A 26919-nucleotide genomic window follows, 5' to 3' on the forward strand; every position below is an offset into this window, starting at 1 on the left:
AGTTTGCTATTTTCCAGTTGTATAAGTTTATGCTTTTTTTCAGTCTCCGGTTTTTTTCCTGTCAAATAAAGAAATGAAGTAGAAGTAGAATCTACTGAAGGGCTTTTATGAATATTTATAGAAATTAAGCATGTAAAGGATTTACTATATTGCCTTATAAATTCTTAATAATCATTGACTATTAGTAATTAGATGATGTTAACATTGTAGACAGTCAGCCCCATCATAACAGACGTGACCTATGGCAACTCATATGACATATCTTAATAAAGGTCTAGAGCTCAGAACCATCTGGAAAATCTCTTTCAGTAGACTTCCCATGGAATTCTGTAGCAACGTGGGTAGCAATCAGTTTCTCAGTCTTCCCAGGAAAATGCCAAATAGATTAAATGTATAAAGATAATGATTACTGTTTTGGCATTGTCCTTGAGAGGCTACATGAGAATAAGTGTCTGTTCTTGAAAACCTGTATTTCTATATTCTTTCAGTTATATAAGTAGCTATTGTTAGTTTACATCACTGTGCAGGGGTTTGGCTGGCATAACAAGATGCTGAAGTGTTTTCAATGCATGAGCCTGGTATTCCTGTGTGACTAAGTGCATTGTTTACTAATGACATTAAGTGCAGGGTAGCTCATTTAAAAATTGGTGTATTGTATAAAATGAACCCGATTTAAAATAAGACCATGTATTTTATTTAATCCAAAAATTAATGTTCCTGAAGAAAATGCAAAGCCATTTTAATGGTTACTATGTAATTCTAATAAAAATATCTGGCAAAAATGATCAGCAATTACTTACTGTTAAGCCTATTCTACTTGTGCTGAATGGAGAGGGATTTAAAAAATTTTTTAATTTAAGGATATGTAATAGTAGGAGCCCAGAATCATAATGTTCCCAGAGAGTAATGGTTTATTAACTACAATTCATATACCCTGAGACTAAGTGTGATTTCCTTTTGAGCTTTGACACAAAAAAGCAACAAGCAGTGCTAGTTTGCTTGAAAAGTAACCTGACTTTTGTAACTTGCTGCTGTAAAGCACTTTTTTTCTAGTTAGGCCAAAAAAGTAGGAATAATCTAGCAAATGGTTTCAAAATGAAAAAAAAATCAATACTTAGAGCTGTTAGTGTTCAGCCTCACCTCAGACATCAAGTTTTCTGATTATATGCAATGCAAAAAGCATATTCATGGAAGTAAACAAAGAGGAGGGGGAAATCAATTATTTCTTCATATACCATGAGAATACCTTTTTAAGCTTGCAAGCTTAACTAATAACACAATCAGAAAGAGCACTCTTCATAGTGGGTATAAAAATGGCCTAATTTGAAAGACAATGTCTCTGGCATGCATACCCAGTAGGTTCTATTCAGCAAACTCTTGAGGTTTCATGTTAACATAATGAAATATTGTACTGTTCCTTGTAGGCTAAATTTTTCTTTACCTTTTAAAATCAAAGCCTAATAATATTTTGTTCAACTCTATCTGCATCTAAATTTGAAATTACTTTGCTGAAAATTGTAGATGTACAGCTCTGAAGCCACTAGTCTTTTCCATTTCCTTCTCTTCCCACCCTCATCCAAATCTTTTATAATTAGTTTTTAGAATACACACCATAAACGTTAATAAAGCTCACTTAGGCAGAGCTATTTTATTCAGGTGTCAGGACAGGTGTCCACCTTTGTTATAAGTGTTGACTAATTGGTTTAACTTCTTCAGCGTCTTTAATAAGGAAATGTTGGAATCCAGTGTGATTGTATTTGTGTTAGTCTGGTAATCTCTCTAAGGTGCATGACTCAATTTAATTTAACAATAAACTGTTGTCTATATAGGGGAAGGGCATTTGGGGCAGACTTTTGATGATTTTTCATAAAAGTCATTGCCATATATATATTTATAACCCTATAACTTAAATTTGTATATCTGAAGGGTTCATACATTTTATATTCTCAGATTCTCACCTAATGATAATTGTATTTTTCAGATTACATTTAAGCTTTTAATATAAAAAATTTGAAACACAAACAAGTAGAAAGAAAAATGAAAGAAATCCCTACATATTTATCACCCAATTTTAACGGTTACTGAGACTTTCCTGAGATTTCTTCAACATTTTACTTGATAGAAATATTTCATATAAACTTTTTTTTGAAAGAATAACAAATGCAGGTGAAGTCTTATATACCATAAGAACATATCAGTATAAGAATCTACATCAAAAAATAGAAAATCAGCAAAACGCCAGGATTTCTAATGCCTCTTTTGGAGCTGTTAAGATAACAACCTTAGACAAACTAAATTTAACAGACTTTCATTGAACAAAGAATGATTCGTGATAGGGCAGCCCTCCTGAACCGATTTTAGTTTCAGAGTGATTCCAGTGCTATCATATGTGGTCAAAGAAGATTTATGGCTAGACAAAGGTAAGAGACATATAGAAAGTAGAAGTAAGGTACAGAAACAGACTGGTTATGGATTAGAGTTTGCCTTATTGGAATCCAGCTTTAAGAGTTGACTACCTTTAATTGCTGAAACTCGGTGACTGGCACAAGAGTAGGTTACAGTCTGTTTACACATGCAGTTAGGTTACTGAAACCTTTAAACGAAAGGGACAGCTTTTTGTTAAACTTAATTTAACAGGGCTCAGAAAACAATACATAAAATCATGGCACTTTTCCTTGCTGAACTAAAGAAGTAGCTTCAGTGTCTCTTTGACCTTACCCTGCCCTTCTGTCTCTCAAGTCTCTCCCAAACCACAGAACAAAACTGTTCTCTTAAATTCCCTTATCTACCAAAAAAGTGGACCCATCAAAGAGGACACTTTTGCTTCAGTTCCTTCCCTGTAGTTTCATTAGCTGGAGAAGAGTAAGACTCATATTTCAAAGGAGAGACTAAACATTAAACAGCACACCCAGAGCCCACAGAAACTTTGTCCCAAACTATCATCTGTTCTGTGGTCCCATTTAATTTCCAAAGAGAATCACTTAAAATTGTTTGAGCTTTGGGCTCATTCACTTCCCCAGAAAATCATTTACTACCCCTCTCATTTACCTAAACTCTCCATTTCTGTCTCCCCTGTGAAGACAGTATGTAAGCCTCAATCATCTAGCCCTTCTTGGAGTCTCAGCTTTGCAGGACTCCCTGTCCATATTATGTTAATAAATTTGTATGCCTTTAAAAAAAATCCATTATCAGTAATTTTAATAAATCTTCATTGTGTGGAGAAGAAGCTTTCTCTCCATCCTTACATTCCTCACTATTTTACTCCATCCAGACACCTCCATCACTATTCTCAACTTGAAGAGTAACCAGTATTATGACCTCTATTAAAAACAGATTAGTTTTACCTGCTTTAGAAATTTTATATAAATTAATCATGTAGTATATATTTTTGTATCTTTCTTTGTTTTCTCAACATGTTTATGAGATTCTCCTACCTGTAGTTTGTTCATTCTGTTGTTGTATAGTATTCGATTGAATGTATAGACCACTATTTATCCATTTTAAATCTGTTGAACATTTCCTGTCTTTGGTATTAGAAATAGTGCTGCCATTAACATTCCTGTATATGACTTTGGTGAAAATATGTATACACATGTCTGTTCTATATTCATTTGCTAAAGTATGTTAAAGCAAGTTCCAGACATTGTTATTTTACTCTTACACACCAGCATATTTTAGTATGCATCCAAGAAGTGTGACATTTTCTCACATAACCATAACTGCTTGTTACCATCTGATGCTTTGTCCTTTATTAATTAAAATACATGATTAAATGGGAAAATCTCCTTTCTTTGGGATAGCTTTTGAAGATAGCAATCTGAAAATACTGAAGTTGAAATACCCCTAAGCTGATAGTAGGTTTCTCTAGCTTTGATAGACAGGTCAGTCAAATACTCAACAAGTATTTATTGAGCTTGTTTTTGGTGGATCACCTGAGTTATCTTTTTAGCACTATTCATGCTCATCAATACACTGACAGACCAACTGGAATTTAAGGGGAGAAAACCATTCCTTTTGATAAATTGTCAGTTATAGAATTGTTTATATTAGGTATTACAAAATAGTAATTCAACTCATAAAGAATATGGACTGTGGAGCATATTTTAATAGAGTGACCTTAATGAAGAGTAACTTAAATGACTTTTTTCCTGTAGTGTATATCATTATATAATTCCCGGAAAATATTTAGAATAAATAAATAATAATTGGATATACCATATTACATATGTTTTATAAATATATCAATATTAATATTTATAAATTAATATAAGTATAAAATAAATGTTATAATTAGTTAACAATTAATATTAAAAACATCTAAGGGGTTTTCTGAAGCAGATCCTGCATTTGATTTTATTATTTTATGAACACAGTATCAATTGTAAGGAAGTGATGTTTTTCACTTGGGATCTATGATAAATCAAATAATTTGAACTATCTTTGCCTTGATTTATGTTTTCACATGGACCACTTTTTTAATAGAAAATAGTTTTTCTTGCTCCAATTTTCTTCATAATTTTTTATTCCAAACACTGAAATTTGTCTCAGATACCTGACCTTAAGTTCCAATTTTCCAGCTCCGTGATCAAGATCAAGCAGTAACTTCTCTGAGGCCCAATTTTCTTATCTAAATCAAACAGAGATAATTCCTACCTCTGTTTTTTGCATATTTATTTATAAATGTTGTACTATTTATTAAGAAGGTTATTCTAGAGGCTTACAAGGCTCACAATATGTGTAAGATTTCTTTTCCTTTCTTTCTTATTTTTTTCGTTTTGGATGGTCCCACTCTATCACCCAGGCTGGAGTGCAGTGGCATAATCATAGACAAAGAAACCTCCTACCTCAGCCTTCAAAGTAGCTGCAACTACAAGTACCACTCCTGGCTAGTTTAAACAACTATTTTTTGTAGATTCAGGGTTTCACTATGTTGCCTAGGCTTGTCAGTGTAAGAATTCTTATATTAGTATGATACTTTGATAGGTACAATTTCAAAAATCGAAAGAATAGCAAAACTACAAAAAAAGAAAAAACTAGTCAAACCTTCTACTTTTGTTTTGAATCTTTTTTCTTCTTTGACTCTTGCTCACTCAAAATAATAAAAGCAATGAAAGCAATAGCAACAGCTACGATTTTCTGAAACTCACTATGTATCAAGTACTATATTCATTATTTCATGTAAAATATTTATAATTTTCACAACAATGCTGTAAATACTATAATGACAATAATTAATAATAATTTACACTATTGCAAATAAAGAGACCAAGGCTTAGAGAAGACAAATAATTATTTCATTGTCGCATAGCCAGTAAATAGCAGAAGAGGTTCCAATTCCTTTTCCTTTTATTTGACTGGGTCAAGATTCATTTTATACAAAATAAATTCACTTTGTTATCTGTGCAAATAAAATGATGAGTTTTATGATGTAGTTATGTTAACTTTCATTAAATTTTTAAAGAAATTCCTGTAAGCAATGCTGTTTTACTTACAGGATTTTATCAATGGTGATGTTTCACTCCATGAGGAGTTTCAGGCTGTAAAAAATTAATATTCTAATTATTAATGTTTGTAAAGAGAGCCCTAAACAATTTAGAACATTTAATATATAAAATGTATATATTTTTAGAAAATTATTTTTACAAGGTAATAGCTTTAAAATATAGCTACAAATAATTGGTTAAATATCTAACTTGATTCATCGTATACAATACATTGCAGTATTAATTAGATGCACAGAAAGCATTAAGAACCTTGACTAACTGCTTTGTCACATTTCATATGGAATTATCAATGTATAGGAGCTGAGCATTTATTTTAAAGAAAGTAATCATTAAAGTTTCTGTTGCAAAATATCTGCCATGTGATGAGGAGTCTTGTGATCTGCCTATTCAGAAATCACATTGCTAGTTATTTATCTATATTCTCATCAAATAATATTTGATCCTTCCCACTTTCTTAGATGCTTTTACTATAAAGAATGAAGCTAAAATTTTGGATGGAACAACTCATAATGCTTGAAAACATTTTCCAGTTTGCCTTATGCATTATAATAATAACTCTAGTCTCTTTTCTGACTAAATATTGAGATTACAGCTAGGCATAGTGGCACAGGTCTCTAATCCCAGCTACTTAGGAAGCTAAGATGGGAAAAAAATCCTTAAACCCAGAAGTTCAAGACCAGCTTGGGCAACATAGCAAAAGTCCCTCAACAAACAAACAATAAACTGAAGATTACTTACTTCTCTTGTGTTAAATAAAATATTAGTATTCTAAACTTAATAAAGATTAATGTGGAATTCAGATTATTTCTTGGAGGAACAATTTATGTTTTCTAGCCCTGCTTGTCTGCTTCCTTGACATGGTCAGTGCTTTCAAAGGTCCCCAAGAGGTTGGACTTTGTGTGTTGTGTGTGGGATGCGAGGGATTTGTGTGACTCATTTTTGTGGGAAGTAAGGGGTAGGATGGAGTGGGGGTGAGGGTGTGACAGTTAGTTTTAACTTGACTTTATTAAGGAATACCTAGAGAACTGTGAAACATTACTTCTGGGTGTGCCTGTGAGGGTGTTTCCAGAGGAGATTGGTAAGCGAATCAGTAGATCAAGTCAGGAGGATCTGCCCTCAGTGCGAGCAGAAACCATCCAAGTGGCTGGGGCATGGATAGAACAAAAGGGATGAGAAAGCATTTCCTCTCCCTTTCTGTCTTTCTCTCTCTCCTGGAGCTTGAACCCTCTCCCCTTCCTACTTCTGGACATTGAAACTCCAGACTCCAGCATTGGGACTTTAGGCCTTATACCAGCACCCACTGAGTTCTCAGGTTTTTGGCCTCAGACTGAGAAATATCCTCTTATCTTTCCTGATTGTGATGCTTTAGAACTTGCACTGAGCCACGCACCCAGCACCCCAGGGTCTGCAGCTTGCAGACAGCCTGTTGTGGGACCAGTCCCCATAGTTGTGTGAGCCAATTCCCCTAATAAATCCTCTACCTATCTATCATCCATCTATTTATTTAAACATATATCATATTGGTTCTGTCTCTCTGAAGAATCCTGACTACTACAGAGGGTTATTGTGGGAAAGAAATGAGAGGAAAACAGAGTACATGAAAGACAGGAACTTTCAAATTAGCATTGCGAAGTGCACAGAGGTACTTCTTCTGAGGTAATACTTTCCCATCATCAGAAAGCCTGAAGAGCTTTGCTCCGCATGTTGTGTATGGATTTGGATATTTGGATTTACTATCAGGCCACTTATACATGTAAGAATCTAGCAACTCATGATTCTAAATGATAGGAAACTACTTAGAGGCTTTTGGCTGACAATTATGAATTAGATAAGTTCAAAGAGGGAGAGGTTTTTATTTTTCTTCTTGCCTGGCTACAAGAGCAGTTTCAAACACATGATAATAATAGTGTTTTGTCTTACAAGATGAAAGTTTGATTCTACTCTCCATTCTCTATTATCAACAGTAATTCAATTAAAATTTTATTTCAAGCTCATCTTCTATCAAGCTTTGTCTTTGGTATGCTTGCATTCTAATATATCCTATATAAGTCATTCAAACTGGTGAGCATCTCATTTGGCAAAAAGAATGCAGTTGTGTTTTTCATAAACAGCAGTTTGAAAAACTGGGTACAGAGAACAAACTGTTCACTTAGCATTGCAGTTACTTTGTTCTATTTCTCTGTGATATGCTCTAATTTTATTACCATAAACAAATGAAAGGCGTAGGGATAGAAAGTGGGGTACAGGCCATATCCTGAATTGGCTTTCAATTGTGACTTGTTCTGAACCCATTCCTACATTCAAGAATGGCTATTCTGAAATTAAATTTGCTTGGCATATCTAGGCTATCATTTTCTTTTGTTTTATGGAGCTTATCTTCGTTCTGCGGGATGATATAATTCAGCTCTAGTTGGTCACTCTATCATTTCAGTTGGTGAAGCTTGTCCTTACTGAGATTGTATTATGTTTAGGAACTCATTTTCTCTTTAGCTGTGAGATGAATGTCTGTCATTAAGTTCAGTTTTTCCTCAACTGTCATCTTTGTGTGACCTGCATCAGCAGCACCTGGGATCATTGTTATAGATTTCAAAACAGATTTATAGAATAAAAAATGCAAAGGTTCTTATTTTTAACAAATTTCCCAGCTAATTCTTATTTAACCTAACATTTAAAAACCATGCTCTTATAACTATTACATATAATCTCCCATTTCACTAGTTTCTCAAAGAAAGATCCACTACTTTCACAACAGCCTGGCTCCATTCTCTCAGTCACAAGTTTTTCTTACTGAGGCACATCCCCTTGTAGCACCATAAATCTTTCCTGCTGGTCACCAGATCTAGAATCTAATGTCTCAAAATAATACTTTGATGGTTACATTTATTGATCAACTTGGCTATGCTATGGCACCCAGTCATTTGCTCAAACATTAGTCTAGATATTAGTCTATGGAAGTATTTTTGTAGATGAGCTGAAAATCTATATAATCAGTTGACTTTAAGTAGATCGACCTAGATAATGTGAGTGGGCCTCATCCAATCAGTTGCCTTAAAAGCAAAACCTGAGATTTCCCAGAGAAGAATAAATTCTGCCTCATGACTGACAGAAATCCTGGCTGGGTTTCTAGCCTGCCCTATAGATTTCAAATTTCAGACTTGCCAGTCTGTCACATAAGGTAAAGCAATTCCTTTTTATTTTTTAAAATAGAGATTGGATCTTGCTATGTTGCCCAATCTGGTCTCGAATTCCCAGCTGGTCTTGAACTCCTGGCTACAAGTGATCATTCCTCCTTGGCCTCCCAAAATGCTGGGATTACAGGTGAGCCATTGTACCCATGTGTAAGACAATTCCTTAAGCTCAGTCTGTGTGTCTCTTTTTCTGTAGAAAACTCTGGTTGGTACAAATACTTTCAGTTGCCCATGTGACGCTCATATTTAGGGACTCATGTTCTTAAGAACTCCTTTGCAGGTCCCTCACTGTGTGTTTATATAATCAATAGATCTATCTTCTGCCTTAAATCTTATATTGCTGGTTGCCTCCCCTCAGCTGGTCTCTAACACAAAGCCATATAGAGAACAATGAGTTCCATCCAGTTCATCTAATTACTAATTATTGTTTGCTACCTGTATTTCTTCATTCTGATCTCCATTTAATTGATTGAGACCACGAAAGCTGTACATGAAGGACACTCCTTTATTCATGTGACTCTTTCATAACAAAGGTAGTATCCCCAGGACCTAAGTTATTTAAGAATACAGGTATCATTTCAGATACTCTCTACTCCCCACCCTTTTCCCTTGTCTTCTCCAATTTTCCAAAGCAGATCATCATGCCTTGAGTATGAGCACTGATTTGTCAGTATAAATATTTTTAGTGTGATCAAATAGTTGTATTTTTATCACCTTGTTCTGTGCCAAATTTGTGTCTCAAGTTAAAAAAAAAATTAAGTATAGTGAGATGAGAAAAAATTGAACAATTATTGGCCTCAGAATTATTTTTACAGTGAGAAGAATTTTTGGGCAAAAAGCTCATTTGTGATAAATTGTACTTTGTGGCAAGGGTTTGGCAGTTGCCAAAATCATATGTTGTAGTTGTAGGCAGTATGACATAGTGTCTCAAAGGATAGGCTCTAGAATAAGACTGTATAGGTTCAAATCCCAACTCTGCCACTAATTAGCTGTGTGGATGTGGAAAGATCACTAGATCTTCTAGTTTCTTCATCAGTAATAAAGACAATAATATTAACAGTTACTTCACAGTGAGAAATAAACATGTAATACTTGTAAAACAACACAGTGTCTAAAGCACATGAAGTACTCAATAAATGTTAGCTATTATTATTTTCAGCATCATAAGACGGAAAGTTGCTCTGCAGAAGACAGAGAAAAGAAGGGGCGAGGAAACCAGGGATTCCAGACAATTGGGGAAAACCTGTAACTATTTTACAATAAAAAAGTGGCAAAAGAGAATTCAAAAATTGAAAAAAAAGACAATATTTTTTGGGAAATTGAATAGCTGAGGTATAAGCTATTTCCTATCTCCTCCTTTGAAGTCTACTAAACTCATGAATGCTTTATACCAGTTTTATATGTAGGTTCGAGCTTTGCATAATATTTTATATGTGGCAGTGGAACCCGGATGGCAAAAGTGGTGCTGAGAACATAAACCCTTCAGGAATTTGTTGTAATTTTTGGAACTGTTTTATAGTTTAGAAATCAGATTGTAAACAGATAGGGAGGGTCTTCAGGGGACTATAGGAATTCATCCAGCTTGAGAAATCCACCTACTTTATAACTTCCTATCCTACAGGCTGTTCATTTTCAAGCCGTGTGTGGTATGTGGCCACCTAGTAGGTTGAAACCAGTTCTTGACAGATCTGTTTTTAGATGAGCCCGAGTGGACTTTCCTCATTGCCATGCTAAAGTTTCCATCCCAGGACCAGCTGTGCCTTCATTACCGTAACATATGACCTGTGTGCTCTCATGATGACTCACTGCATCTTTCCAAGTAGAATCCCTTTTCTATATGGAATAATGCACACTCTCCCTTCTCCATTGTCTCAGAAAATCCTCCAGTCACTTCCCCTCAGGGAGACACTGCTTTGGAGAATAGTCCCAGTGCTCTCCTTACTTTTGACAACTAATAAAACTGTTCAGCAAAACCTGGGTTCTTGTGAAGAATCACTTGTTACCAGGTGAAAAAACCTTGGTTCGTTTTGGGTAACAAGATCAAGCCAAATTTGCTCAGTTCATGACAGGGGACCCCCAGCTGGTATCTTAGTTAAATTAGTATTTTATAGAAATTGTTATTGTAAAAGTAGAACATGCTCTGTAGTGCTTCATATTACTCAGTCTTTGAAGGGCATCATAAATTAGCAAAGACTAGCACTATAACGTTAGCTACTACTGCAATAGTCACTAAAAAGTAATTTCATATTTACTTGCATCTTTAGACCAAAACTGAGGATCAAATTTATATTCCTAAACCTTCTAAAATACCTTTTGTTTTTTTAAATACTTTAAATTCTGGGATATATGTGCAGAACATGCAGGTTTGTTACACCATGTGCCATGGTGGTTTGATGCACCTCTTATTAACCTTGTTTTTTCTCTGAAGACTCTTAGGAACCTCTCAAAACCTTTCCGGAAACCCAGATCTTTGGATAACTCCATCTCCCCGTCCCAGGTCTTTGTTATGTATTAGGTTGGTACAAAAGTAATTGTGGTTTTTCCCATTACTTTCAATGGCAAGTAAGTAGCATAGCCTCTGTGGCTAAGGACTCTCTCCATTCTCTCATTCTTACACTTTTGCATCACAGAAAAATAGGTCCAGTAAAGAAGGAATCCTCATGAGAAAGTAGGAAGGATCCAAATTCGCAATGACAAAACTCTTTTTAGTAAGAAAAGAGAAGAGGAGAGAAAAACAGAACACACTCTCGCATAAAACACCCTTTTTTTCCTGGTCATATCAAAAAATCTAAAAGAAAAAGAATCACCTGAGATCCAATCATCTACGTTTTTTAAGTTTCTTGAGATGGACTGAGCTTCTTGCATTAACATGGATTAATGTTTAATCAGTGTTTGATAGTATGTTAAGATTAAATATATAATGTAAGCTATATTTTAAGATGCTAAAATCTTAAAGGATACTAACAAAATTGGGCCATTAATATGCTGAGAAGGACAGCATAAAAAAGGCAATTACAGGCCAATTTCTCTAATAAACTTATACATGAGATTATGCTAGCCCCATTAAATAATATAGGGATTATAACCTCTATTTCTATTCTTTGGAAGACTTGGATATGACTGGAATGATTTATTCCTTGAATGATGGGAAGTCTTCATTAGTGATGTTATTTGGGTCTGAAGTTTTCCATGTGGCAAGATGTTTGATATCTGATTCAATTTCTTTTATAGCATAAAACTACCCAGATCATTTTATTTTTATCTAAATCAGTCTTAAAATGTGTACTTTCTAAAAATTTTCATTTTCATCTAAATTTTCAAATGTTTTGATATGGAGTTGTTTATGGTATGTTTTTGGTATCTGCATTATCTTTGATAATTTCCTTAACTATATGACTTAACCGTAGCAATTTCTGCTAGTTTATTGTTCCTGTCTATTTAATTCTGGACTAGAAAGTGATCAGAATTCCCTTTCTTTCATAGCACTCACTATAAAATTCTACTGCCTTTTATCCTGAGAATGGCGCAGTGGATTAAAGATGAACATATTGTCAGGTGCAGTGGCATGTGCGTGTAGTCCCAGCTACTTGTAAGGCTGAGGCAGGAAGCTCACTTGAGCCCGTGAGGTCAAGGCTGTATTGACCTACCATCATGCTTGTGAATAGTCACTGTACTCTAGCCTGGGCAGCATAGTGAGACCCCATCGTTTTAAAAAAAAGATGACCATACATTTCTTGATATTCCTCTCATCAAGTGTGGGGTCTAGCTTCTCTCATCTTTGTTAAAATATACCCCCAGATCTGGAACTTAGATCCAGAACAAGTAAACTTAATAAATATTTATAGAGCTCTCCATTTTAAATACACAAAATATACATTCTCCACTTTAAATACACAAAATACTGACTGGCCATTATTAATACCCATTTTTAGAATAAAGCAATATTCCCGTTCTCTCTCCCTTTTTTTCTTCCTCTTTCTTCCTCTCCTTCACTCCTTTTTTCTCTTTCTTTTCTTCTTTCCTTTCAATAAATAAACAAACAGATAAATAAAAATAAAGAAATCTAGGTTCCAGTCCTTGCTCTGTCCTTGTAATAAGTATCCCTAAGCAACCACAAAATATTAAATTTTTTTGAGATTTATACATTAAGTGGAAATACAATCTACCCTTCCTTTTCATAAAATTGGTTGGAAAAGCCAAATGGAATAAAGATGACTACTCCTATTGTCTATTAAAGAATGAATATATGACATTAAGTAGTCAGTTATTAATAAAGTTACTTGAAATGATAAAATACATAGCACTGATACATTATTTAAATTAAATAGGAACTCCTAAATTTAATAGGAAGATATTTGATATATTTTAGTTTAAGTTTATAAAGGGTCATGTAACAATTCTACAGCCATTTAGGGAAAATAAGTCAAAATTCATGCCTTCCTAAACCCAAATGATTTAAGGTGAAGCAAACTTTCAAAATAAAGCATTAAAAGTAAAACAGAATCAAGGAAAAAGAAGACTAAATTTTTTCTCATCATCTTAAGAAAAAGCTTTTCTAAGCCAAACCACTTTATTTTTCAATGAACATGTATAACTTTTATAGTATTGTATAACACGATTGCAAATTATTCTAATTTCTAGATTTAATATCTATATAACATCATTGACATTTTTTCTGAAGCCACTAATTTGAAGATGATGTCTAATTGTAGTATAAAATATAGTCATTCAAAAAAAAAGAAAAAAAAATTCACCCTAAAATGAACATCAAATATGTGTCACATATATGTTTACTCATTGCACATATGCTTGATGTTCCTTGCAAATATTCACAAACTCTCCACAAATCTGCTAAATATACACCTTAGACAGACTCTGAAAGATGTAAATACCCCCTTTTCCTCTCTCTTCTTTTGACTGTACTTCCATATTACACTGGAGGCTGTGTCTTCCCATCTATAGATTTCTTTAAATAAAAAATAAAACTCTCCCTTTTTCCTCCACAGATTTCATGGTCTTATGTTAACATTTCAAATCTAGTTTGACCAATGACTGCATTGACACGTAGCATATGGCAGAAGGGGACCCTGGCCAGTACTGGGTCATGGCTTATGAGAATTGAACGCTTCTAAAATCTGTGGAATCTCTGAAGTGATAAGTTTCTTTTCTAAATATTTGACATATAACAAACCCTCTTAATCATTTTAAGATGCTACTACTTGTGTTCTCCAGAACACATGTTGGTAAATGCTGCTTTAAATTTGATATGTTTTGATGTGGCCTACAAAATCATTAAATTCTGATTCTAGTAATTGCCAAGGATCTTGGCAATTACTTGGTATTGGAATAATCATCCTGCATGTAACAATTGTATGCTGTGGATTAGGTTAAAAAAATCCACACATTTGAAGGCATGGAGTTTAATCAAAAGCAGGAAAAACAACTATAAGAACAACAACAGCACCTGAAAGAAACTTGATTCTTGAAAGGAGAGAATTGTCCTAAGTGAGATTCACATCAGTACAGACTTTTCCCCAGGTACATTTTCTAAGTTGGTACAGTGCAGGACAGCTAGACTTGAGTAAAGAGCCACAGAGCTATTGACTTGAGATGTCAGAGGATGGAGTTCAGGGCTACCAAACAGCTTGAAATTAATAGGCATGAATCTCAGAAACTGGAGCACCTCAGTGTAGAGAGCCCCCGAATTTATATATAATCTCTTTTTAAATCTTTGGCCAGCCTCTGAACTGGGCATGCATGAAAAAGACTATAACCAATTAAGTGGATATCAAACTGGAAACCTGAAAAAAGATGAGCAGAGATTTCAGCTGCTGCCCATCACAAGGGAGGGAAAGAGACAGTTTGGAGTTTGAGTCCTACCTAATTAACTTTATGCTAGAACAACAAACTCAAAACTCTTCAAAATTCAGTGTCTAAAATTTGTCATCCACAATGTCCAATATACAATACAATTTTTTCTAGTCATGCAAAAACAACAACAGGAAAAAGTGACCTGTAGTTCAGAAAAAAAAAAAAAAGTAACAAAGGAAAATTGAACCTGAGATAGCACAAATGCTTTAATTAAAAGTCAGAGATTCTGAGATTGGATAAAAAGCACAACTATATACAATCAATAATAGATGCATTTTAAATATAAAGACATAGATTGAAAGTATTAAACTGTGGCTAGGTGCAGTGGCTCATGCTTGTAATTCAAGCACTTTGGGAGGCCAAGGTGGTTGGATCAATTGAACCCAGGAGTTCGAGACCAGCCTGAGCAGCATAACGACACTCCCATCTCTACAAAAAATAAACAGAAATAAGCCAGGTGTTATGGTGTGTGCCTGTAATCCTAGCTACTCAGGAGACTGAGGTGGAAGCATCACTTGAACCTGGGAAGTTGAGGCTATAGTGGTCAGAGATCTAGCAACTATACTCTTGCCTGGGTGACAGAGCAGGACCCTCTCTCAAAAATAAATAAATAAAATTTAAAAAGAAAGTAAAAAACTAGAAAAAGGTATACATTGTCAACAATAAGTATAAGAAATATTGGCATAGATATGTTCATATCAGAGAAAACATCAAAAAAGTAGTTATTAGAGATAAACAGAAATTTCTGGATAAAAGGTCAGTTCAACCAAAAGACATAATTATAAATATATATGTACCTACAACAGAGACTCAAGGTAAGTATGACAAAATCAAAGCCAAGGGAGAAATAGGCAATACTACAAACATAATTAGAAATTTTAATGTACTACTCTTGGAAATTGATAGAACAAATAGAAAATCAGTAAGGATCCAGAAGATCCAAATGACACTATCTATACAACAACTAGTAGAACTAATAAATGAATAGAGCAGTCACAGGGAATAAGTTCAATATACAACAAGTAATTGTATTTCTGTATTTAGCATAAACCATGTAAAAAATTTCTGTTAACAAAACCACTAGAAAACATAAGTTACTTAGAACAAATTTAACAAAATATGTGTAAGACCTCTATGCTGACAACTTAGGGAACAGAGCTGGGGAAAAAATAAAGACCTAAATAAATAGTTGAAAGACTCATTATTGTTAAAATTACAATCCTACAGAAATTATCGATAGATTTAATGCCTTCCCAATAAAAATCTTGTCTATTTTGAGGCACTGACAAGATGATTGTAAAAGTTACTTACAAATTCAAAAGATTTAGAATGGCCAAACAATTTTGCAAAAAACAAAACAGGTGGAAAATTTACATTACTTGGTTTAATAATCTACCTTAAAACTATAGTAGTCAAACCAATACAGTATTATCATAATAGACATTATATCATAAATCAAAACAGTCCAAACATAGATCCACATATGTACAGTTAGTTGATTTTCAACAAAGATTTAGTAATGTGTACTTACTCATTATTCAAGAATATTGAATCTTCTATAGAAAGGAGAATGGGAACCTTTTTCTTAAAGGGCCACAGAGTAAATATACAAGACTTGCTGGCAATATTGTCTCTGCTGCAACTACTATACTCTGCTCAGCCTTTGGAGCAGGAATGCAGCTATAGACAATATGTCAGTGAATGATTGCAGCTGTTACAACAAAACATTATTTATAAAATAGATAGTGAGTCTGCAGGTCATAGTTCGCTGATCCCTGCTATAGAACATAAGAAAAACAAATACAGTGGATAAATGAAACTAAATGTGGTAATAGCCCTATGTATCCATGGGTTCAATCAACTTTCGATTGAAAATATTAGGAAAAATATTGCATCTGTACTGAACATGTTCAGACGTTTTTTTCTTGTTGCTATTCCCTAAACAGTATAGCATAACAACTATTTACACAAGTAATCTAGAGATGATTTAAAGCATAGGGGAGGATGTGCATATGTTATATGCAAATACTATGTCATTTTATATTTAGGACTTGAGTATCTTTAGATTTTGGTATCTGCCGAAGGTCCTTAGATCCAGTCTTCCACAGGTACCAAGGAATAACAAAGCAAGTGGCTTGTGAGATATGTTAATGCAAATAAAGTAAGTGGACTAGAACATCTGTGTTCTGTGCTTAGATGAAAGGATGAAACAGTTGATTGTATAACTTACTGATAGAAAAACTCAGAAAGACCACATGGATACTGAATATTTGTAATGCACCAAATAAACATGACTGTAATCCCAGTACTTTGGGAGGCCGAGGCGGGTGGATCACGAGGTCCAGAGATCAAGACCATCCTGGTCAACATGGTGAAACCCCGTCTCTACTAAATATACAAAAAATTAACTGGGCACGGTGGTGCGTGCCTGTAATCCCAGCTACTCAGGAGGCTGAGGCAGGAGAATTGGCTGAACCCAGGAGGCGGAGGTTGCGGTGAGCCGAGATCGCACTATTGCTCTCCAGCCTGGGTAACAAAACTCCGTCTCTAAATAAATAAATAAATAAATAAATAAATAAATAAATAAATAAGCATGAGCCACATGAGTCTCCCAATATTCATGAGGATTGAAATAGGTCACTTACTGATGATGCCTATTCTAGCCTTGATGTCCTTATCCAAAAACACAAGTTAAATTTGTAACTGCTCATTACCCTAACTGGTGAGTCATGACTGTGGTCAGTTGTACTTTTCTGAGTCTCTCCTCTAGTGTAATTGTGTATGTAGCTGGCTATAGACACCTCCCATTTGCCGAGTCCTCTTTTTCAAACCTCAAACATGCCATCAGCTGAAAAAATCTGATGTGGCAGAGAGATTGAGCAATAGGACATGTAAATACAGTATAATCTAAGATTCATGTAGTATGGTCCTTCTATTCTGTTTAAATTCATTCTAAGTGTATTAACATACTCAACTGTTTCTTTTTGCATCTCTCTTTGTTTTACACTTATTTCTTAAGCCGTGCGTTTTGAGTACCACCTTAGTTTGACCTGCAGACATTTCTGTTTTTTTGACCTGGAAGGTAGTTTTAGCCAGTAGGGTATCTGGGAGGCTATCATTACATCAAGGCAATTTCTAGCATGACATGCACCAGGAAATTAAATGGAGAAAAGAAAAACCTGCTCAACAAATGATGCTGGAACAACTAGATAAACAAGTGGAAAAAATCAACTTTACTGCCTAAGTCTTCACTGTTCCCCAAAATGAATTTCAGTTATATCATAGATGTAAATGTAAAAGATAAGTGTATAAAGCTTCTAGAATGTAACATGGGAGAATATCTTTGTGAACTTGGGAAAGGCAAAGATTCTTAAAAAGGATAAAAATTTACTAATCATAAAATAAAATAAAGTAATAGAAATTAAAAGTTTTGTTCATCAAAAGACACCCCCCAAAATGAAAAGGGGTCGGGCATGTGGCTCATGCCTGGAATTCCAGCACTTTGGGAGACCGAGGCAGGTGAATCACCTGAGGTCAGGAGTTTGAGATGAGCCTGGCCAACATGGTGAAACCCCATCTCTACTAAAAATACAAAAAAAAAAAAAAAAAAGCTGGATGTGGTGGTGGTAACCTGTAATCCCAGCCACTTGGGAGCCTGAAGCAAGAAAATCGCTTGAATCCAGGAGTTGGAGGTTGCAGTGAGCTGAGATTGTGTCATTGCACTCCAACCTGGGCAACAGAGTGGGATTCTGTCTCAGAAAACAAAAAATGAAAAGGCAAGTTATAGATGGAGAGACAATGTTCCAAAAATATATCTGATGAAGGTATTACAGTAAGAATTAACCAAAAAACACATATCCCAACATAAAAGTAGGCAAAAGACTTGAACAGACATTTCATAAGATAAGATATATCAATGAATGCACAATAAGAACATCAAATATTACTAGTCATTATAGAAATATAAATTAAAATTGCAATGAGATTTTATTTTTTTTTTTGAGACAGGATCTTGCTATGTTGCCTAGGCTGAAGTGTAGTGGCGAATTCTTGGCTCACTGCAACTTCTGCCTCCCAGGTTCAGGAGATTCTCATGCCTCAGGCTTCTGAGTAGCTGAGACTACAGGCATGTACCACCATACCCGGCTAATTTTTGTATTTTTAGTAGAGATGGGGTTTTGCCATGTTGGTCAGGCTGGTCTTGAACTCCTGACCTCAAGTGATCTACCTGACTCAGCCTCCCAAAGTGCTGGGATTACAGGCGTGAACCACCACTCCAGGCACAATGAGATAGTAATATATTTTAAACCCATAGAAAGGCGAAAATTAAAATAAATTTAATTTAAAAGTTTAATAAAATTTAAATAAATGTAAAAGAGTATACTCTTTATTATTATTATACTTTAAGTTCTGGGGTACATGTGCAGAATGTGCAGGTTTATTACATAGGTATACACGTGCCATGGTGGTTTGCTGCACCCATCAACCCATTATCTACATTAGGTATTTCTCGGAATGCTATCCCTCTCCTAGCCTCCCACCCCTCAACAGGCTGCAATGTGTGATGTTCCCCTCCCTGTGTCCATGTGTTCTCATTGTTCAACTCCCACTTATAAATGAGAACATGTGGTGTTTGGTTTTCTGTTCTTGTATTAGTTTGCTAAGAATGCTGATTTCCAGCTTCATCCATGCCCCTGCAAAGTACATGAACTCATTCTTTTTTATGGCTGCATAGTATTCCATGGTGTATATGTGCCACATTTTCTTTATCTATTCTATCATTGATGGGCATTTGGGTTGGTTCCAAGTTTTTGCTATTGTGAACAGTGCTGCAGTAAACATATGTGTGCATGTGTCTTTATAGTGGAATGATTTATAATCCTTTGGGTATGTGCCAAGTAATAGGATTGCTGGGTCAAATGGTATCTGTTTCTAGATCCTTGAGGAAACATTTGATGATGTACATTTAAAGTCTTTGACAGTGTTCATTTCATTTTATTTGGTAATTGAATTCTGGAAATCTATGGAAATAACATAAAATGTGGAAATAGCTTCATATACAAACTATATCAAATCTAACATTACTTATAAAGCTAAAATATCTAAGAAACCTCATAATTTTTCAGTAATCAGATAGTTATATCTATTATGGTAGAGCTTTACGATTAGATATTATGTAATATAAATATAATGATGAAGATGGTAACTGCCATATGCTGACATATAGTGCTGTATATCATGAACTATACTAAGTTCTTTTCAAGGCTGTCTCATGTAGTTCTTGTAACAGTTTTCAAGTTCATGTTCATTAATAGTTTATTTTACTATGAAAAACATTGCATGATGTTAAATTTAATGTTTTAGGTAGCAGTTATATGCTAATTTTATAATAAAATAAAAACATTTAAAAAGAAAATGCTATAGTAGAAATGATTTTAGTCTAAGTCTACACATAGTTTTCATTTTAAATACCATAAAGTTGAAAACATTTTTTAAAGTATCAGCAGGTTAATTAAGAAATGTGTTTATGTTTAATCCTAGTTGATTTCTGAAGACAAATTTGCTATACTTTTTATGACAACAGCCACGTACATTATAATTGGTCTGAGAATATTTGATGCCTAGATAAACTTAGATAGGTTTTCTCTGATTGTAACTGCATTGTACTATAATCAATATAAACATATAGTTGGAAAGACTTGTTTCTGATAAAACAAAGTAAATGTAAATTATGGTATAGTATAAATGTAGTAGAAAAATTTATAAAAAGATCATGTGCCCAGAATTTAAAAAAATATACTTTTGTAGATGTAAAAGTAAGTTACATTTTAAATGAAATTTTCACTTAAAAAAACAACAGTTATTATGGATACATTAAATACATTACATAAAAACTGGAATTTTTCAGTGGGATAATGATATTGGCTGTTACAATAATGCAAATGCTTAGTGAAATCTCTTCCAATTTGAAATCTAGACTAAGTATCAGAATGATCATAACACAGAAATAAAAATATCTTTTCCAAAAAATATTTACATTGAAATTAAGCCCACAAGTATAATACATTTTCTGATTATTTGTAGGCAAGAATCATGAATAGATGCAGAAAATAGCTTTAAATATTTTATAGAGATACTAGGTATTTTATATCTTCTGTATAAATTTTAAGTATATTTAGGCTAATCTTATTACACACCACAAAATTTAAAACAAAGGGTAGAGGATGTAACCAACTGATGCCAATAAATGGAAAGCTTAGCATGGATGTTCTTCAGATTGTACTGTTGAAATTATACATACCAACATCTTTATTCTCTGCATGAAAATTTGAGATCCCAAAAGATTAATTTTTTACAATGCACCCTTTTGACTACAAAGGGGTGTCTCCATGAACAGTCAAATCTGTATCAAAAGTACATCATTAACATTGTATCTACTACCCAGATTCTCTTTCCTAAGAAAAAACTGGGAGATTTGAAGAAAAGGATATGGTATCCGTACTTCCTAGTTTTTAAGAGACACTTCTGTTTATACCTATAATCTTGGTTTAATTATTAACACCTCTCTCTTTCATACTCAAAACTGTCAGTCTTGGCTTAGACACCCCAAGGTATTGGGTGTATTGAGTTTTTAATTTGGTTAAACTATGCTGATGGGGTAAGGTAGAGTGGAAATGGGAAAAGGTGGAGTGGCTGTTCTCTTTTGCTTACATTTTTCCAGTTAAGCCAAGACATTTTTAACAGACAGGGTTTCATTGGGTCACCCAGGCTGGAGTGCCACAGCATGTCCCAGTTCACTGCAGCTTCCAATTCCTGGTCTCAAGCAATCCTCTCGCTTTAGCTTCCACATCTGAGGATTATAGGTGTGAGCTCCAAGAGACTTTTGGGAAGAGAATGAATTAACAGCTTTCTCAGGATTGCATAAAGTTAGAAACCCAGTGATTTATCACATTAATTTTTGTTTCAATTGAACAATTGTGTATTAGACTGCATACTTGACAGACTTGGGTTAAGGTCTCGCTCCGTTGCTCAGGTTGCAGTGCAGTGGCACCATCATGGCTCATGGCAATCATGTCCATCTGGGCTCAGGCAGTCCTCCTGCCTCAGACTCTCGAGTAGCTGGGATTACAGGCAAGTACCACTATGCCTGGCTAATTAAAAAATATTTTTTTTGTAGTGATAGCGTCTCACCATGTTTCCTGGGATTGGGTTAATCTTGTTGTAAGCCAGTGTTTGGCTTTCCTGCTCAAGGACACTAATAATTGGACATGTACTTTTCCTGAGATTGTTAATATATTTTAGTCTTTTGCTTCTATCTTTTTCCCATTATAAGCTATAAATTTAGAAGATCTGGTAAGGCATTCAGGGAAAAAGAATTTAAAAAAAAATGAAGAAATGACTTTTTACTGGGAAGCAATAATTTAAATTACTGTGTTTAAGTTCCTATTTAGAAGGGGAGGCACAAATAGATTGGCACATGCAAATCATATGCAAACACATTTGATCTTCTCAATTTATGGTCCTATAACTTGAATTAAAATGTTATTTTAAAGACAATTATGTAGTCCTAATGTTCCGTAACAGCAAATCAAAATCTGGATTCTGTAACAAGCTTCCGTACTTGGGATTTCTTGCACTAAACAAGTTCCATCTTATATAGTTGATATTTTTAATTTTTGTGTTTGATGATGAACTCAATGCAATTTTTGGTGTTAAATTGATGTTTCATGGTGGTCATAGTAATGAGTCATAGTTTCTGAGTAGACTTAACTTTTACTTTCCTTTTGGCAAACAAATGGCTATAGATTCAAAATTATGTGAATAGATTGTTCCCATGCTAAGTGCAAAGGGAATAGTACTTGAAGAGAATCTTTGCCTAATTTATATATGTAATATTTTGTACGTATCTAATATACATAAACAAACCATCAAGCCTGGATGAACATCAAAAAATTCTTCTGACTTACACATTGTTAAAATACACATAAATTTGTCAGCAGCTTCTATCTTCTTCTTCTACCTCAAACCCCTTTTATTGAAGGGATTGTATTAAAATGGCTTCTGTGTCCTAAAGAGATAGTAATATTATAAAGAAATGAAATTGGTGGTCGTTCATTTCTCTATTGAAAAGAGGAACTTGAGACCACAACTGAAGTGAATTAATGCTGTTATAACTGCTGAGCTTGCCTGACTTCTTATTGTTACGTCTGAGTGAGGAAAGTGGGAAGCAATGCCTTTCACAAAATTATAAAAGTAAAGTGTGAAAATATGTTAAAAAAGAAGAATAGGCTGAAGGGCAAACCAAAAAAAAATTACAAAGATTCATTCATTTATACAACTTACTAAAGCTGACAATTTGTAATGGGTGTTGGCATCAGTATGTGCAATTACTTCTTTACTTCCACTGAACTGAAGCTGTTCTCCCACTAGGAAGGCTTAGAGGAAGGTGTTTCAGGGTGGCGGGTGGAGGTGGGAAAAAAAAGGCAAAACAGCTTATCCTGAATCTGTTAGCTATATCTATTATCTATTAGCTATTATTAAGAAGCAGACACTGCCACATAACATAAATTACATTCTAAATGAGATATCCATATTTACATAAGCAGTTCCTTAGACACTCTAAGCTAAGTTCATGGGAAGAAAGTCTTCCAAATGCCATTCATACCACCAGGGATAATTGCAGAAGTAAAAAGAAGCATCCATGCCATTGCTGGGGAAACAGAGAATGGGGTTTTAATTTTCAGTTTGACTTACATGCTGTTGTCATATTATGGAGACTACAGTTGCAGTTTTACAGCATGGTTTTTCTTGGCTTATTTTAGAATCACAGAAAGAGTAAGCTTGCAAATCTTTTAATAAGGCAATTACATTCAGACAAAGATTAGATCTCAGTGGCACAATAGATTTTTGCTATATTATTCAGTATCTTTTTGATATTCCACTGTCACTAGACAAAGCTGTGAATAGTAATGTGACAAGTCTATTCAGAAGACAACAATGAGGGTTTCCTTAATTGTGTTCACTTGTATGCCACACAAACCCTCTCTTAATTTTTTTTTCCTGTTTTGAAAAAGCAGAAAGAAAATACCATTTAGAGTCACAAAAAACACTGTTGAATCTATCTTTGAAACCTGCATTTTGTATTTGTAAGATTAAAATGTTGAGATATTCAATCATTTAATTTTTTTATTTGGTAAAAATATCTCATGATTCAAAATGTCAGTCTTAATATAGAAATGAATTACTTGGTATAAAAAGAACAAAAATCCATAAGAATCTAAAGACTTGTTTCAAAATAAGTGCTTTGGATGATGGGATGTAGAAATGGAAAATCCATGTGTTAGTTTCTAATGGTTGCTAAGGAAAAGAAACTTAAAACAAATATAATTGTTTTATTTTCTTAAAGGTTTGTCCTTCCCCTTTACAACTTAAAATTCTTTAAAAAAATATTACTATAAAAATACAAGATCTATAGTTATGTTCAGAAAGTATAATTTTACATTAATGTATCAGTTTATTTGTGAGAGGGAAATCATAGTTATGTGAGCTAGCATTTTTTTTAATTTTATAAATTAATACTCATATATTAATTTTTAAAAATTGGATATAATAGCACTTATTTCAATTGTCTCAAGTTGAAATTCACTATCTACAACTTCATTTAACTTATAGTTTATTGCTTGAAATTAATGAGTTTATAGAGGTAATTATCCTTAAATGTTAACTCAAACAGGACAAATGGAAACTGATCTAGTAGAGAAAGAATTGGGTTCTAATCTTGATCCTACAAGTAAATTTTACAGCTTGGTTTAATTTAATCTTTGGTATCTATTTCCTCAAGGGCAAAACAGGGGAAATGTCTGATGTGAGGGTAGAGTAGAAAACTAATGAGAAAATTCCTGCAAATATAAAAGCACCCCACTAAGGCCCTGTAATATTAGCATAGATATAGAAGATCCAGGAAGGTCCTGTGTTCACAAATTTGGGAGGTTCAGGTACTGGATCATGAAAATAAATAAGAAGCAACTCTAAGGTTGTACACAAATGATTACTCTCAAAGGGGTTTCAAAGAGATAGGAATAAACAAATGGCTCTAAAAATAAATTTTCTAATGTCTTAGAAAATAATTGTTATTTTGAAATAGAACCTAATTATTCTGAGCAGCATTTACCATTTTAAACACCTAAAATACACTATTTTGATAGTACTAGTAGAAGTGATCAATACAGCTTTCTGCTCACCGAAAACCTCGGCAAGTCATTTTGATGTTTTTGCATAAAAATTTAAGAAAACACTTAGAGAAAATGTAATAAGTAAGACATAAATAAACTTTTTCTAATTAGTTGAGATGTTTGCACAAACAATAATTGCAATGATTTGATGTTCTGAGAACTATATATCTTGATATTGTGACAGAAATCTGCACTTCTATGTGCTTACCAATAGTTTATCATTTTAATGAACTTGTCCAATAGAGCTCAGATCAAAATACTACACTTGCATTTGGTACATCCAAAAATATTAAGAAAATAATAACAATACTCTATCATTGTTAATTACGTGAGCAAATTAATATTCTCAATCCTGCAAACCGAAATATTAAGCTTTTAAAAATTTACTATTCCCCTGCAGTAATGTAATTCAAGTAATCAAAAACAGTCCCTCACAAGATCTAAGTTTTTCTTGCTGGTGTTCTTAATACAGATTTGTCATGGAGATTCAAATCCCACACAAAATGTTTGATATTTACTATGGAAAATCTTAAATGTAATTTTTCAGCGTTATATTCTACCTCTACAGATACTAATGAATGAATAAATTCTTTATTGACTTTGGCTCAAATGGCAAGGCTGTGTGACTCAGGGAATAACCAAGTGTTGGCAGAACAAAAGTGAAAAATCAATAGCAATTGATTATTTAAACTCGGAATTTCAGGGTACTCAGGCAGGATTTATTCTAAGCCAAGCCCCAGTAGGAACACTCTTTGAATTCATCTGATTTGTAAACTGTCTCCAGTACCTCTTCCTATATAGTAATTTGCAATCAGAATTGCTGTTTTAAACTAGGGCATCTAATTTCTTGGTGAATGTTATATAGTTCCTGTAATTTGTTTATTTTTGTTCATATATGTGTTAGTGTCTGCCTATGTCCCATTATTTTTTTCCTTTGAATTCTGACCCTTCTTTTGGTGTTTCATCTTTATATTATTTTATTTCAGAAACTGATAGAAGTCCATCAGGACTCCAGTACCCTTGTGGTGTTGTCATATTGAATTGTGAGGGAGGGGTGTTACCCATCTGATCTCAGCCAAATCAGGATGGGACATCATTCAATTGAAAGCCAAGAGGGACACAATTGGAAAGCACTGCACCATGCTTCTTGTATATTGCACCTGCCTCTTGGGGGTCATGCTAAAAGTGGCAGCACTTTCAGAAAGAGAAAATCTGGCAGATGTTGGCAGTGATTAAAGGGATGATTAAAAACTGGCACACTTTCTCCATGAAAGTGTATCTGTGTTTATTCAACTACACTTAGAACTTGGCAGGTCTTGAAGATCTGGCCAGACTAGCAAAACCCTGGCAGGACCACCGTTACTCATTGTTTCTTCTTCCAAGATATTACGATCAACTACTAAGCAATTCAATTTGCCAACCCTATATATAATGTCATAAATATAATTTTGTATAAACTAAGTAGAATATAAGGAAGTTATTTTCATAATATGGTTATTGAATATTACTAACACTAATACTTAAAATTAGAGGTGTAGAATTTTGTGATACTATTAATTCATAGGTTTGCAAATATTTGAGTGTTTGCATGGGCATAATTTTTGTACATAAAATAATTTAAAATCAAAAGTGTACAAGTAAAATATTTGGCTTCCTATAATCATGATTACATTTTTTTCTAGGGGAATCTGCCATTAATATAGCTATTACAGAGATTTTCAACACATTTATCTATGAGACACTTTGTTTAAGGCAAATGAGAAAACGAGCTGTGTACTGACCTTTCCAAAAACATCTTATAAAATTAAACAGCTTATAAAAGTTTGAAGAATGATTTATCAATAGTAGTATCAGGTTTCCAATTATTATTGGAAGTATAAGGACACACAAAGTATAAGCAAACTCCTTTTGTGAACTTGTTAATTACTAACAGTAAATTAGAAGTTGATGAGTCACTTTCCCAATAGCTAATTGAGGAGGAAGAATATATTATTGCAACATATGATTGCCAGTGAAAAATGTAGACTAATATTACTATTGAATGCAAAGGGCTTTGAATTTAACCTTTCTTCTAATTTTTGAGTTCTTTGTCCAACATCTTTGATAAATAGTCATTTAATCTCT

General features: G+C 33.9%; 1 protein-coding gene across 6 annotated transcripts in view; it reads left to right on the top strand.

The window, feature by feature from the left end:
• LOC118155287 (uncharacterized) overlaps nt 1–26919 on the top strand; it is a 213211-nt gene that overhangs the window by 41895 nt on the left and 144397 nt on the right. The window contains exon 4 of one of the 6 annotated variants that reach the window (XR_013526775.1): nt 8712–13300. The exons of the other annotated variants lie outside the window; for them this stretch is intronic. The gene's annotated coding sequence lies outside the window, so the exon portion shown is untranslated. Of the gene's footprint in view, nt 1–8711; nt 13301–26919 lie in introns of those variants that run through there. 6 annotated transcript variants of the gene reach the window in all.

Source organism: Callithrix jacchus, chromosome 1 (genome assembly GCF_049354715.1).
Source record: "Callithrix jacchus isolate 240 chromosome 1, calJac240_pri, whole genome shotgun sequence".
NCBI lineage: Eukaryota > Metazoa > Chordata > Mammalia > Primates > Cebidae > Callithrix > Callithrix jacchus.